The 14,564-nt window shown below is 37.5% G+C and overlaps 1 long non-coding RNA gene across 1 annotated transcript in view; it reads left to right on the top strand.

Annotated features, from left to right (window-relative positions):
* Positions 1 to 1,981: 1,981 nt before the first annotated feature.
* The window catches only part of LOC137988061 (uncharacterized), a 21,543-nt gene continuing 8,960 nt past the window's right edge, over positions 1,982 to 14,564 (top strand). The window contains exons 1-3 of the long non-coding RNA XR_011120731.1: positions 1,982 to 3,076; positions 9,463 to 9,533; positions 13,298 to 13,368. This is a non-coding gene — a long non-coding RNA (uncharacterized lncRNA). The remainder of the gene's footprint in view (positions 3,077 to 9,462; positions 9,534 to 13,297; positions 13,369 to 14,564) is intronic.

Raw genomic sequence — 14,564 nt, 5'->3', positions numbered from 1 at the left:
GAGCGCGCGTTTGACGTCGTCAAACTTAAGACCCCTGGCAAAACTTAGATCAACAATAATAATACAATACATACTTAATTGACCGCTCCCCATAGGGGCTTTTCAGGGCCAATGAAACACAACAAAACGACAAAACAGAACAGAACAAAAACAACTGTTAAGAATCCCAACTGGCTGGAGGCAAACCAGTTGGCTATTTACAAGTGCTGCTGGGAAGTTTAACCAGGGACTACCAGGATCAAATTCAACGAGTGGTCAGAGCGGGTCGTGAACCCGGGATCTCCGGGTCTCAAGGTAAGCACTGGGCCAAAAATAGCTATGAGGGCAAGCTGCTGGAGGCTAAGAGCTTGAGACTGAATACGCACTCAGATGGATTAAAGAAACTCTTTTGGAGCCTACCTTAAGCCTAGAGAAAAATTAGGGTCAGGTTAGGATTAGTTTTGGTTGTTGTACATAGATATTAAATGGACCAATCATAGAAAAGTAAAAAATAAAAAATCTTTGCTGGATTGAGCATGTTCGTCGTTGTAGTGCAGTGTAGTGGTGAAGACAGGACTACAGGGTGCGAGTTCGAGAACCGGTAAGTGCAAAGTACAGTTCTTTGTTCCCTTAGTATGTTCTACTGTAGAGACTCAATTAATAAGTATATGAATACAGAAACCGATAAGATGATAACAAAGATTAAGAAGATGTGTTGAGATGTGTAAAACAGAGCTTGAGGAGGGAAGGTACAAGTCTCCTTTTTGGAGGAGGTTTAAGATAGGTTGAGTGGATAATTCAACCAAGCTAAAATGCGGATCACGAATTTAACCTAGGTTAAAACGGATTCAACCTGAGAACGGATTTTACTTGCAACATAGACACTGTCATCACTAGGCTTGCCAATGGGACCATAAACGGTCCAACACAAAGCTTCCCTTCAGCAGTAGTATACCAAGTGGGGTTCTGCAGCGGGTGGAACTGTTGAGCCCTGAAGATATACACTGGAAAATTTGGACCATTTACAGACTTCATAAAATGTCTGCAAATAATAAATTTACAGACTTTAACACTTAACCCCATAAATATAAAATCTTTGTAAATTTATTTTACAGATATTTTACAGAGTTTTGTTGAGTAAAGCTCTATAAAATGTCTGTAAAATGTTTATAAATTATTGGAGCTACAATAAGAGGAAATACTTGAAATTTACAGACTTTATAAAATCTTGCAAAAATGTCTATAAATCGAAAATTTACAAAGATTTTACGCCGTTTGGTCATGTCTCATAAAATGTCTGTAAATTGCGCTCTATCATCATGCGTGTCCTGTCTAAGTTACCAAGTGGTTTTGGATCTGTATGCTCTGTTCACGATGATTTTGAGTGTCGAATATTTATTACCTAATTAAATTATGTGTGAAACTGTTGAATTAGTCCTGCATGTTGCACTGAGTTCGGTTTATCAAAAGTTCGCCGGTTGCAACCTATAAAATGCCTATCGGTATGTGTTTTAATAGTTCGACTTGGATCAAATCTTAGGCCCTGTTGATATGGAGAAAAGTTGTCCTCCGAAGATGGTCACCCTCCCAGCCGGGTCTTTAGCTAGCGTTTATGTGAGAAAAGAACTAACCTTTTTCCCTGAGTCAAGAGCTGCCCGGCTCAGTTTCGATCGTCAGGAGACTGGGAAGATAGCACGCGTGCATTCTCTCATCATCTTGCCTCGACCAAGTTGACTCCACTGAGCGAACCAAAGTGTTTACATGAAATAAAGTTGGCCTGGCCAGGAGGGCGACCCTACCGTTGACAAAGGGTGACCCGGCTAGGTGGGTCTCCCTTCTAGCCGAGCCATTTTTTTCCTCATGTAAACAGTTTATTTAAACCGCATTTTATAGGGAAATATAGGAAAAGTTGGCTGGTCCAGGATAACTCCGGTAAGCGAGTGACCCTTCTTCCCGGGACAATTTTTCTCCATATAAACGGGTACTTAGGGCCTCACAAGATTAGACCGTTTTAATTGTTTACAACAATTGCAAAGGCCATAAAATCTATGTAAATTGACACAACCGAGCCATAAAATAGTTTTTTTGTGTAAATTTCATGTAAATTGCTGGGATGAATCATGCAAATAACATTTAAATCAAAGCCTTTGTGATATAGGAGTCCCAGCACAGAATGAGATTGAGAAAGTAATGTAGGCTAGTAAGCAGACTTTACCATGCTCCTTGAAAAAAAAAAAAAAAAAAAATAGCATTGGTGTTTAGCTGCCCAAATTAATCGTGCGGGTTTCAGTCAATTAACGTGGGTGCTTTCATAGCCCGTAGCTGCAGGTGAGAATTACTTCTTATGAAGTAATGATCGAAAATCCGGCAGCCATATTTGTTATTCTAAATGATTAGTATCCAGTCTCTTGAGAAAAACAGAAAAGGAAATCTCAAAAGGAACACACTTTCCCCCGTTCCATATTTTGATTGAGGAAATTTGCTCTGCACCTTTAAAGCAGAAAATTCTCCCCGGTTTTTCCACCCAAAATGAAAGCGCCCCAGGAATCGCACTGGGCTCGTAACGGGTTGTGAAGGATTGTGGACATTTCACAATAATTACATGATTCAAAAACTTTGTCCGCCATTATGAATTGCCCCGCCGCAAAGACTCTGGGAACGAGATCGGTTTGAAATTATCGGTTTGTTTTTCGCGCGGGCGATCAATGCATGTGCTCTTCCTCTCTTTTTCCCTTGTTGGACGACCAAAATTGGATCTTTGCGATTCCTTAACATTTTGTGCGGGTGAAATGGCACGCATTCCACCAAATAAACCCAGTAAACATCGACGGAATCCGGAAGAAAGGGCAACGACAAAATCAGATAATCAGCATTCGCCACAAAGATACACGCCAGTGACATGATTCAACCTCAGACAGTCTCCGAAAGGGTTAATCGGTGAAGACTTCATGGCAAAAATAGAGACCTTCTTCAAAACCTAAAGGGAGTTCTACGAACGTTTGGAACAAAGGGTGGCCTGGCCGAACAGCTACATTTAGCGAATGGGCGGGAAGATTCAAAAGATCCGAAAAGCAAAAGACTGCCGGAGGAGTTTTCGGTAAGTCGTCATCTTACTTACAAACCTGATTTAAGTTTAAATGGCTTAAAATGTTAAAGTTTTGTTCCCTTGTTCCCCGCCCAATTTACTTTCAAACTTGAACCCAGCTTTTTGCTCCCTAAAATTGTTTATGTCGCCTTGTTCCTAAGACATTTTGTCATTTTTCCTCTGTTCCCCAGTTCAAAATAGCCATCTTCCCTCGTTTCCCAAAACGCCAAGGAGGGCCTCAGCACAGCCATTACTTTTGCAGACCTACTCCCTTAGTAATTTCACTTTATATTGTATTAAGGCCATTTAAGGCAATAACAATAATAACGAATAGGGAATATTACATGTAATATATGGATCTCTGTATACCCAGCCCCTTATTCGCCACTTGCAGATGCCTTGTTCTTCAAACGATGCCACTACAAGAGCACAATAGTGGCCGGTTATTCTGTAGTTACTCCCTTGTCACCTGTATAACTACATGTACCTTCACTGGTTTCTCATGCACAAGGAGCCAGAGCAAGCTAAATTTTGGACTGGGCGCTTAATAAGATTACTCCTTTGACACTAGATTTCACTGAAAGGTCGGTTACACTTCAGAAGAAACCGCCTGGGAGATTATCTCGCTTTGGTCTCCCATTAATTGTCAATACCTCCGTCAATCCCACCCAAATAAAGTATCTTGATGACAAATCTTATTTCCATCAATGTGACCAAAATATAAATTATCTAATTTCTTTGATTGTCCAAGATAAGGCGGTTCTGTGGACTAGGTTATTGTTCCAGATGTGCTGCAACAGTATTTGCACAAATTTCGACTTCCCGACTGGGTTCTTTTGAGGCCAGAATCCCAGATGAAGGGTGGCAGACAATGATGATAAATCTGAGAAAATTAAGTGGAACAGGAGTAAGTACACGAAGCTTGTAGCTATTTTAATTGACGTTCAGGTGAGCTGGGGGAGTTGGGTTTTTGAGGTCTATGCACAATCACAATCCTTTTAGGTGAAACCTGGAATTACTTCTTAGCAATCTAAGTGCACAGAAAAAGCAAGTTAAAGCATGGCCAAAAAGTTGATTCGAAAGAGTATACAAAATTAAATTTACAGCTATGCTATTAATAATTAATTGTGTAGCATATACCTGAGGTATACAATCCTTAACTCACTGTCACACCATTTTACTTTGTTACCTCTTGGGTAGCATATACCTGAGGTATACAATTCTTAACTCACTGTCACCATTTCACTTTGTAACCTCTTGGGTAGCATATACCTGAGGTATACAATCTATTAACTCACTGTGTCACCAGCTCACTTTGTAACCTCTTGGGTAGCATATACCTGAGGTATACAATCCATAACTCACTGTGTCACCATTTCACTTTGTAACCTCTTGGGTAGCATATACCTGAGGTATACAATCCATAACTCACTGTGTCACCATTTCACTTTGTAACCTCTTGGGTAGCATATACCTGAGGTATACAATCTATTAACTCACTGTGTCACCATTTCACTTTGTAACCTCTTGGGTAGCATATACCTGTGGTATACAATCCATAACTCACTGTGTCACCATTTCACTTTGTAACCTCTTGGGTAGCATATACCTGAGGTATACGTGTACAATCCATAACTCACTCTTTCACCATTTCACTTTGTAACCTCTTGGGTAGTATATACCTGAGGTATACAATCCATAACTCACTGTGTCACCATTTCACTTTGTAACCTCTTGGGAAGCATATACCTGTGGTATACAATCCATAACTCACTGTGTCACCATTTCACTTTGTAACCTCTTGGGTAGCATATACCTGAGGTATACAATCCATAACTCACTCTTTCACCATTTCACTTTGTAACCTCTTGGGTAGCATATACCTGAGGTATACAATCTATTAACTCACTGGGATTTTTATGTTTCCCATATTTTTTACACTGGATGTAAGTACAACCAGGCTTTTAGCCAGGCGGCCGTCCAGCCGTCCAAAGGACGGCCAGTTCTCAGAAATGGGAGATTTTCGACGGCCTGTTTTGGGCGGCCATTTACGAACTTCTGTGCTTAATGTAACAAAACTGTCTATAAATTAATAAAAGTTACATTTCTTTTTGCTCTCAAGAGTTGTTTTAGTGTTGCTGTCGTATTTTTCTTCTATATGAACACTTTTTTAGCGAGTTTCCTTTCTGTTTTGATCAAATGAATCAAAGTTGAGCGAAGCGATTTCACAGGCAAAGCCGCTGTTCAGTGATATTGACTTACCAAGTCGTCCTTAGGCTACTTTGCCGGCTGCTATAAATAAATGCGCACTTTGGTAATTATTTATGAGGACATGAGTCAAAGATCACGCGCCTTCCAACTCGGTAAGACGCTCTCGCGGCTACAAATGTTATTGTAATCGCTTGATTGTATTCTGCTCTGTTCAAGCGAAATCTGGCGGGCATTACAACAAAATAACCATTTGGTGTAATAACATGTGCGATCATCGTAATTGCTTTAGGAATACTAATAGTAGGTGAATAGTTAAAGATTGCAGACCAGAATGCAGTTCGACCAACAAAGCCACGCATATCTGTTCTTTCGTGTAAATCATGGCTTGACAACTTCAAATTTCAATCACTCTTCATAACAACTGGAGTTCCTATCCCAAATATAATTCAATGTTAAACAAGGTAAGATGAGGAAAGGATAGCTTAGTAAAATTATCAAGGAAAAACAGCGGTTTAATAGGTAAATTGAAAGACGTTTACAGCTGTCAGAATCGCGGAAATCACGTCTAAGAGGCTTCAATTTTTCAAAATTTTCTGGGGGAGCATGCCCCCAGACCCCCCTAGGCCCACATAAAATTTGGACTCCCACTTTCAAAATCCTGTCTAAAAGCCTGAGTACAACAAAGAAACAACTGATCACCTGAAAAGGCTCACAAAAATCAAATTTAATTCAAGGGCACCGAATAATTGCTGACACTGTCGTTGTCATGCAGTTTATAACTATCTACATGTATACTGACTTTCATTCAATGGGTACTTTTGGTGTTTCATATCATACCATTATAGGTTTATTTTCAGGCAACACAAGATCAGTTAAAGAAAGTCACGGTAATGTTTGTACATGTACATTATTGAAAATTACTCCTTTTATGAATGAAACAAATGTTCTGAACAAAATAGCTTTCAATGTCTACCCTATAGAGAATTCTTTACAGAGAGACAAACACTTGACATTGACAATTTTTATTGTTTAAAGTGCATATCCTATATATTGCACATGTTTTATTGTCTTTTCATCAGAGGAGAAAGAGGGAAGGAGAATTCGAGTGCCCTTTTTTATAAGTTCTTCACTAGACCTAAAAGTTACTACGCCAAATCCTCATGAATGAGTTAATTTACGAGTGCAGTGTGTCCGAGAAAGAATCTCTGTCGCAAATGTCCAGTATTTTGCTTGCGAATAGACATTGGGCCACCATATAAGTTGAAATTCTCTTCTACGCGACCACTCACCCTCTTCGCATTTAAGAAGACTTCTCGATCTGATCAGTGCTTGTCGTTCCCCAACGACTGCCAGCACGCTGCCCAACTGAAGCAATTTTATCTTGCGCCGTCAAGCCAGTAAACGTGGAAGCTCATATCTCCTCATTGTGACGAAAATAGGCCTTCTCTTTTAGCGGTACTGCTGTTAGATTAAACAAATCCACAAGCCTGGCAATATCGCATTTACTTTTGTTGTGAAATGAGGAGTTAAACATTAAAGTAACTGCCTGGTGTGTGACATGATGACGAGAAAATAATAATTATAAACAGACATGGAACGATTCACATGAAGAATTAACTCTTTCGGTTCTACTGTTACTATTTTTATTCCTGTGTCATACTGCACTATGTGATCTCGATCTTAACAACTTTAATGAACAGTTATGGTGTTATTATTATTGACGTGTGGTTTGGGATCACGTTGCTTTTTCACACCTTCGTTCCTGGACTGTGAGAAAAAGTATTCTAGGAATTTAACCTTGCGTTCAAATTTCTTTGATGAGCCGCGCAAAAATTTGGCCGGCTCTGGCTCCTTGTGCAAACAATGTCACATGTTCAGTAATGTGAAGCCCTTTATACCAAGTCATAAAAAGATTTAACCAATCAGTCAATAACTGCACAGCATATATTCGGCTGTATTCCACATTGCTTGTGCAGGGTGATATGTAACTATTTCCTATGACATGGTATACAAGCTTTCTCGCTTGTTACTTGTGACTTGCTTGTTTGCATGTACATGTACATGTATGTGGGCCTTAACAAAAAAAATTCAGTTGTCTTCTGGGGTATTCCATAGTAGACTACTCAAAAGCATTTGCATTACTAGCATTTTTCACGAAACATTGATAAAGCTACCGGTAAAATTTACTGCTTGTAAGAGCACTCATTACTGCCTGCAAACACTCAGAAGTCGCTTATCCTTTGCAGAACCTCCAACATTAACCAATTGCTTTACCAGTGTGAAAAGGTGCCATACCTGTTGCGCTGAAAACTAGGGAGAACCCTGTACATGTACATCTACTGTTATGTAGTAGAGCTAGCCATCTAAATATACCAATCATATTGTGATGCAGTTAATATTGCAATTTCTCCCACCAAAACCTCAAATTTTATTTGATGAGTACTTAACCCATTCATCCCTGAAGAGGCCCCCATTGACGAGTAAAATCGTCTGGCATTAGACAGAGTAAAATCTATAAGTGTCACTCTCAGGAGGGAGCGGGTTGTTAATCTAATAAGCCATTTCCGAGTTCATGTCTGCCTCCTCTTCAAAGCGAGTCTAAGTGCGAAGTTTTTCTCCTGAAAATTAGTTTTCATTCATATGTAAAGTAGACCTAATTACCATCACAAAGACTTCGCACTTAAACTCGCTTTGAAGAGGAAGCAGACAGGAACTCGGAAATGGCCTATTCATAACAATACACAAAAAGCCATCTTGAGGAATTTTTATATCTCAAAACGTTTGAGACAATTTTTGGCATGATTGCTCCACTGTTTTAATTGGATATGGTAAATCTCACAAGCTAGTGCTTTGAGTGCTTTATGCCCAGGCACCCTCAAAAAAAGAGCAAATTTATGCGTGAAATACAAAATTTGTTTTGAGTTGTACCCTTCAGGCACAACCAGTCTCTTTTTAATCATTTTTATTTTACCCTAACAAGTTCTGTCTCTCTCGGGTAGTCAGTCCATTTTTTACACTGTTGTTATCTGAAGGCAGAACCAATTTTGTAATAATAATTATTAAATGTACTAATGAGTTCTGTCAAAACGTTTGAGACAATTTTTGGCATGATTGCTCCACTGTTTTAATTGGATATGGTAAATCTCACAAGCTAGTGCTTTGAGTGCTTTATGCCCAGGCACCCTCAAAAAAAGAGCAAATTTATGCGTGAAATACAAAATTTGTTTTGAGTTGTACCCTTCAAACACTAATAAATTCAGACATTATCAATAAAAAGGTATGAAAAATTCAACAATAAATAATTATTATTGATTTTATTACATGTACAAAATGGTCAGTTTGGTAAGGTGGATACTTTGGGATGTTGTCACAGGCTTCCATATAAGTTTGGAAGCCAGGGTGTCAACAAGGAATTCCAGCCGGTCAAATTTCCACAGCTCCTACCATAACCATTATGTCGGGTCATGAAGCTGACCTTGTAGGGTTTTTATATGTCCATATTTTGTAATCTTTAAAAGTATCTATAATATTAAATTATTATTGCAAAACAGATTGCATTTTAAATAATTTCTTGTATGTGATAGTCTGTTTTTGACTTTCGTTATCAAAAGGCACAACCAGTCTCTTTTTAATCATTTTTATTTTACCCTAACAAGTTCTGTCTCTCTCGGGTAGTCAGTCCATTTTTTACACTGTTGTTATCTGAAGGCAGAACCAATTTTGTAATAATAATTATTAAATGTACTAATGAGTTCTGTCAAAACGTTTGAGACAATTTTTGGCATGATTGCTCCACTGTTTTAATTGGATATGGTAAATCTCACAAGCTAGTGCTTTGAGTGCTTTATGCCCAGGCACCCTCAAAAAAAGAGCAAATTTATGCGTGAAATACAAAATTTGTTTTGAGTTGTACCCTTCAAACACTAATAAATTCAGACATTATCAATAAAAAGGTATGAAAAATTCAACAATAAATAATTATTATTGATTTTATTACATGTACAAAATGGTCAGTTTGGTAAGGTGGATACTTTGGGATGTTGTCACAGGCTTCCATATAAGTTTGGAAGCCAGGGTGTCAACAAGGAATTCCAGCCGGTCAAATTTCCACAGCTCCTACCATAACCATTATGTCGGGTCATGAAGCTGACCTTGTAGGGTTTTTATATGTCCATATTTTGTTTCAGGGCAATGTATTAGGTCTTCGGCAGCTAAAAAGGGCTGGTGGAGGTTGTCTTGAATGGGACTTTTCTAAAAGGTAGGTAACTGTTATTTAAGGAAACTCTTGTATTTTTAAAAGTACCATGGAAACACTACATACATGTACATTGCACAGAGACCAATGAGATAAATTGTTTTGTGCTCTCTTTCAAAGTGAGACTGTATGTAAATTTTGTGATGTCTATAAACATAATAAATATTAAAAATTTTATCATTGTGTAATACAATTCAGAAGTTTTCATTGGCCCTGCCATCCTGGTATATGAGGTAACATTCCATGCTCTACAAAATGATGGAAAGGGTACATGTCAGCTGAAAATATACAGTTACACAATGAAGTCAGTAGATTTCTCTCTATTTTGGGGACATTTTCAATAAAACAATATTATTGCGTTCAGGCTTGTTGGATATGAAATAACCAGTCGAGCATGGAAAACAAAGTTGACCAACATATCCTATTAATGATAATGATAATAATAATAATAATAATTTGTGAAGCATAATTTAGCTTGTTATGTGGAGCCAAGCTAATAAGCAAAAGATCATTAGGATAATTTGTCATTTGTTTTGTTTGTTAGTTTACAAGTAAATTTTTACTAAACCGATTGACTCCTGGGAGTTTACTCCGTGTAATGCCAGACGATTTTCTGATCATTTTGTACTTTGCAACCACCTCATAGTCCATACCTTGTCACGGTGTGGTTGCTTGTGTACCTCAATGCCCCGGAGCTAGCCCAATGAGAAATTCAGCATAGGAAAGTGCTGTTTGTTGTTTTTGAGTAGAGGTCAGACTGAAACACACTACATATATGTAATAGACAGAATACAGCCTTAGGCTGCTAGCTGGATACCAGACCTGAAGTACATTGATCAGTTTCAATGTAATCTTTAAAAGTATCTATAATATTAAATTATTATTGCAAAACAGATTGCATTTTAAATAATTTCTTGTATGTGATAGTCTGTTTTTGACTTTCGTTATCAAAAGGCACAACCAGTCTCTTTTTAATCATTTTTATTTTACCCTAACAAGTTCTGTCTCTCTCGGGTAGTCAGTCCATTTTTTACACTGTTGTTATCTGAAGGCAGAACCAATTTTGTAATAATAATTATTAAATGTACTAATGAGTTCTGTCTCTCTTGGGTAGTCAGTCCAGTTTGGACTGTTGTTATCTGAAGGCAGAACCAATTTTGTAATAATTATTATTTTGTACTAATGAGTTCTGTCTCTCTTGGGTAGTCAGTCCAGGTTGGACTGTTGTTATCTGAAGGCAGAACCAATTTGTAATAATTATTATTTTGTGCTAATGAGTTCTGTCTCTCTTGGGTAGTCAGTCCAGTTTGGACTGTTGTTATCTGAAGGCAGAACCAATTTTGTAATAATTATTATTTTGTACTAATGAGTTCTGTCTTTCTTGGGTAGTCAGTCCAGTTTGGACTGTTGTTATCTGAAGGCAGAACCAATTTGTAATAATTATTATTTTGTGCTAATGAGTTCTGACTCTCTTGGGTAGTCAGTCCAGGTTGGACTGTTGTTATCTGAAGGCAGAACCAATTTGTAATAATTATTATTTTGTGCTAATGAGTTCTGTCTCTCTTGGGTAGTCAGTCCAGTTTGGACTGTTGTTATCTGAAGGCAGAACCAATTTTGTAATAATTATTATTTTGTACTAATGAGTTCTGTCTTTCTTGGGTAGTCAGTCCAGTTTGGACTGTTGTTATCTGAAGGCAGAACCAATTTGTAATAATTATTATTTTGTGCTAATGAGTTCTGTCTCTCTTGGGTAGTCAGTCCAGGTTGGACTGTTGTTATCTGAAGGCAGAACCAATTTGTAATAATTATTATTTTGTGCTAATGAGTTCTGTCTCTCTTGGGTAGTCAGTCCAGTTTGGACTGTTGTTATCTGAAGGCAGAACCAATTTTGTAATAATTATTATTTTGTACTAATGAGTTCTGTCTCTCTTGGGTAGTCAGTCCAGTTTGGACTGTTGTTATCTGAAGGCAGAACCAATTTTGTAATAATTATTATTTTGTACTAATGAGTTCTGTCTCTCTTGGGTAGTCAGTCCAGTTTGGACTGTTGTTATCTGAAGGCAGAACCAATTTTGTAATAATTATTATTTTGTACTAATGAGTTCTGTCTCTCTTGGGTAGTCAGTCCAGTTTGGACTGTTGTTATCTGAAGGCAGAACCAATTTGTAATAATTATTATTTTGTGCTAATGAGTTCTGTCTCTCTTGGGTAGTCAGTCCAGTTTGGACTGTTGTTATCTGAAGGCAGAACCAATTTTGTAATAATTATTATTTTGTACTAATGAGTTCTGTCTCTCTTGGGTAGTCAGTCCAGTTTGGACTGTTGTTATCTGAAGGCAGAACCAATTTTGTGATAATTATTATTTTGTACTAATGAGTTCTGTCTCTCTTGGGTAGTCAGTCCAGTTTTGGACTGTTGTTATCTGAAGGCAGAACCAATGTTGTAATAATAATTATTTTGTGCTAATGAGTTCTGTCTCTCTTGGGTAGTCAGTCCAGTTTGGACTGTTGTTATCTGAAGGCAGAACCAATTTTGTAATAATTATTTTGTACTAACGAGTTCTGTCTCTCTTGTCTCCAATTTTGTACATACACCTGTACTGTGTACAAAGCATATGTAAATTGAAATAACTGAACTCAAAAAGCGAGTTATGCATATTTGCCACAGTGTTGCAGAATTGTGCGAGCAAGAATTACTCTAAAATCCTCACGAGAATTGCTGCACGCCACACGAGCTACACAGGGCAAAGTCTCTGGAAAACGTTCCCTGAATGACGTGTCACTCTCAGGAGGGAGCGGGTTGTTAATCTAATAAGCCATTTCCGAGTTCATGTCTGCCTCCTCTTCAAAGCGAGTCTAAGTGCGAAGTTTTTCTCCTGAAAATTAGTTTTCATTCATATGTAAAGTAGACCTAATTACCATCACAAAGACTTCGCACTTAAACTCGCTTTGAAGAGGAAGCAGACAGGAACTCGGAAATGGCCTATTCATAACAATACACAAAAAGCCATCTTGAGGAATTTTTATATCTCAAAACGTTTGAGACAATTTTTGGCATGATTGCTCCACTGTTTTAATTGGATATGGTAAATCTCACAAGCTAGTGCTTTGAGTGCTTTATGCCCAGGCACCCTCAAAAAAAGAGCAAATTTATGCGTGAAATACAAAATTTGTTTTGAGTTGTACCCTTCAGGCACAACCAGTCTCTTTTTAATCATTTTTATTTTACCCTAACAAGTTCTGTCTCTCTCGGGTAGTCAGTCCATTTTTTACACTGTTGTTATCTGAAGGCAGAACCAATTTTGTAATAATAATTATTAAATGTACTAATGAGTTCTGTCAAAACGTTTGAGACAATTTTTGGCATGATTGCTCCACTGTTTTAATTGGATATGGTAAATCTCACAAGCTAGTGCTTTGAGTGCTTTATGCCCAGGCACCCTCAAAAAAAGAGCAAATTTATGCGTGAAATACAAATTTGTTTTGAGTTGTACCCTTCAAACACTAATAAATTCAGACATTATCAATAAAAAGGTATGAAAAATTCAACAATAAATAATTATTATTGATTTTATTACATGTACAAAATGGTCAGTTTGGTAAGGTGGATACTTTGGGATGTTGTCACAGGCTTCCATATAAGTTTGGAAGCCAGGGTGTCAACAAGGAATTCCAGCCGGTCAAATTTCCACAGCTCCTACCATAACCATTATGTCGGGTCATGAAGCTGACCTTGTAGGGTTTTTATATGTCCATATTTTGTTTCAGGGCAATGTATTAGGTCTTCGGCAGCTAAAAAGGGCTGGTGGAGGTTGTCTTGAATGGGACTTTTCTAAAAGGTAGGTAACTGTTATTTAAGGAAACTCTTGTATTTTTAAAAGTACCATGGAAACACTACATACATGTACATTGCACAGAGACCAATGAGATAAATTGTTTTGTGCTCTCTTTCAAAGTGAGACTGTATGTAAATTTTGTGATGTCTATAAACATAATAAATATTAAAAATTTTATCATTGTGTAATACAATTCAGAAGTTTTCATTGGCCCTGCCATCCTGGTATATGAGGTAACATTCCATGCTCTACAAAATGATGGAAAGGGTACATGTCAGCTGAAAATATACAGTTACACAATGAAGTCAGTAGATTTCTCTCTATTTTGGGGACATTTTCAATAAAACAATATTATTGCGTTCAGGCTTGTTGGATATGAAATAACCAGTCGAGCATGGAAAACAAAGTTGACCAACATATCCTATTAATGATAATGATAATAATAATAATAATAATTTGTGAAGCATAATTTAGCTTGTTATGTGGAGCCAAGCTAATAAGCAAAAGATCATTAGGATAATTTGTCATTTGTTTTGTTTGTTAGTTTACAAGTAAATTTTTACTAAACCGATTGACTCCTGGGAGTTTACTCCGTGTAATGCCAGACGATTTTCTGATCATTTTGTACTTTGCAACCACCTCATAGTCCATACCTTGTCACGGTGTGGTTGCTTGTGTACCTCAATGCCCCGGAGCTAGCCCAATGAGAAATTCAGCATAGGAAAGTGCTGTTTGTTGTTTTTGAGTAGAGGTCAGACTGAAACACACTACATATATGTAATAGACAGAATACAGCCTTAGGCTGCTAGCTGGATACCAGACCTGAAGTACATTGATCAGTTTCAATGTAATCTTTAAAAGTATCTATAATATTAAGTTATTATTGCAAAACAGATTGCATTTTAAATAATTTCTTGTATGTGATAGTCTGTTTTTGACTTTCGTTATCAAAAGGCACAACCAGTCTCTTTTTAATCATTTTTATTTTACCCTAACAAGTTCTGTCTCTCTCGGGTAGTCAGTCCATTTTTTACACTGTTGTTATCTGAAGGCAGAACCAATTTTGTAATAATAATTATTAAATGTACTAATGAGTTCTGTCTCTCTTGGGTAGTCAGTCCAGTTTGGACTGTTGTTATCTGAAGGCAGAACCAATTTTGTAATAATTATTATTTTGTACTAATGAGTTCTGTCTCTCT

Source organism: Montipora foliosa, unplaced genomic scaffold, assembly GCF_036669935.1.
Source record: "Montipora foliosa isolate CH-2021 unplaced genomic scaffold, ASM3666993v2 scaffold_405, whole genome shotgun sequence".
In the NCBI taxonomy this organism is placed as follows: domain Eukaryota; kingdom Metazoa; phylum Cnidaria; class Anthozoa; order Scleractinia; family Acroporidae; genus Montipora; species Montipora foliosa.
This window is presented reverse-complemented; position numbering and strand designations above follow the sequence as displayed.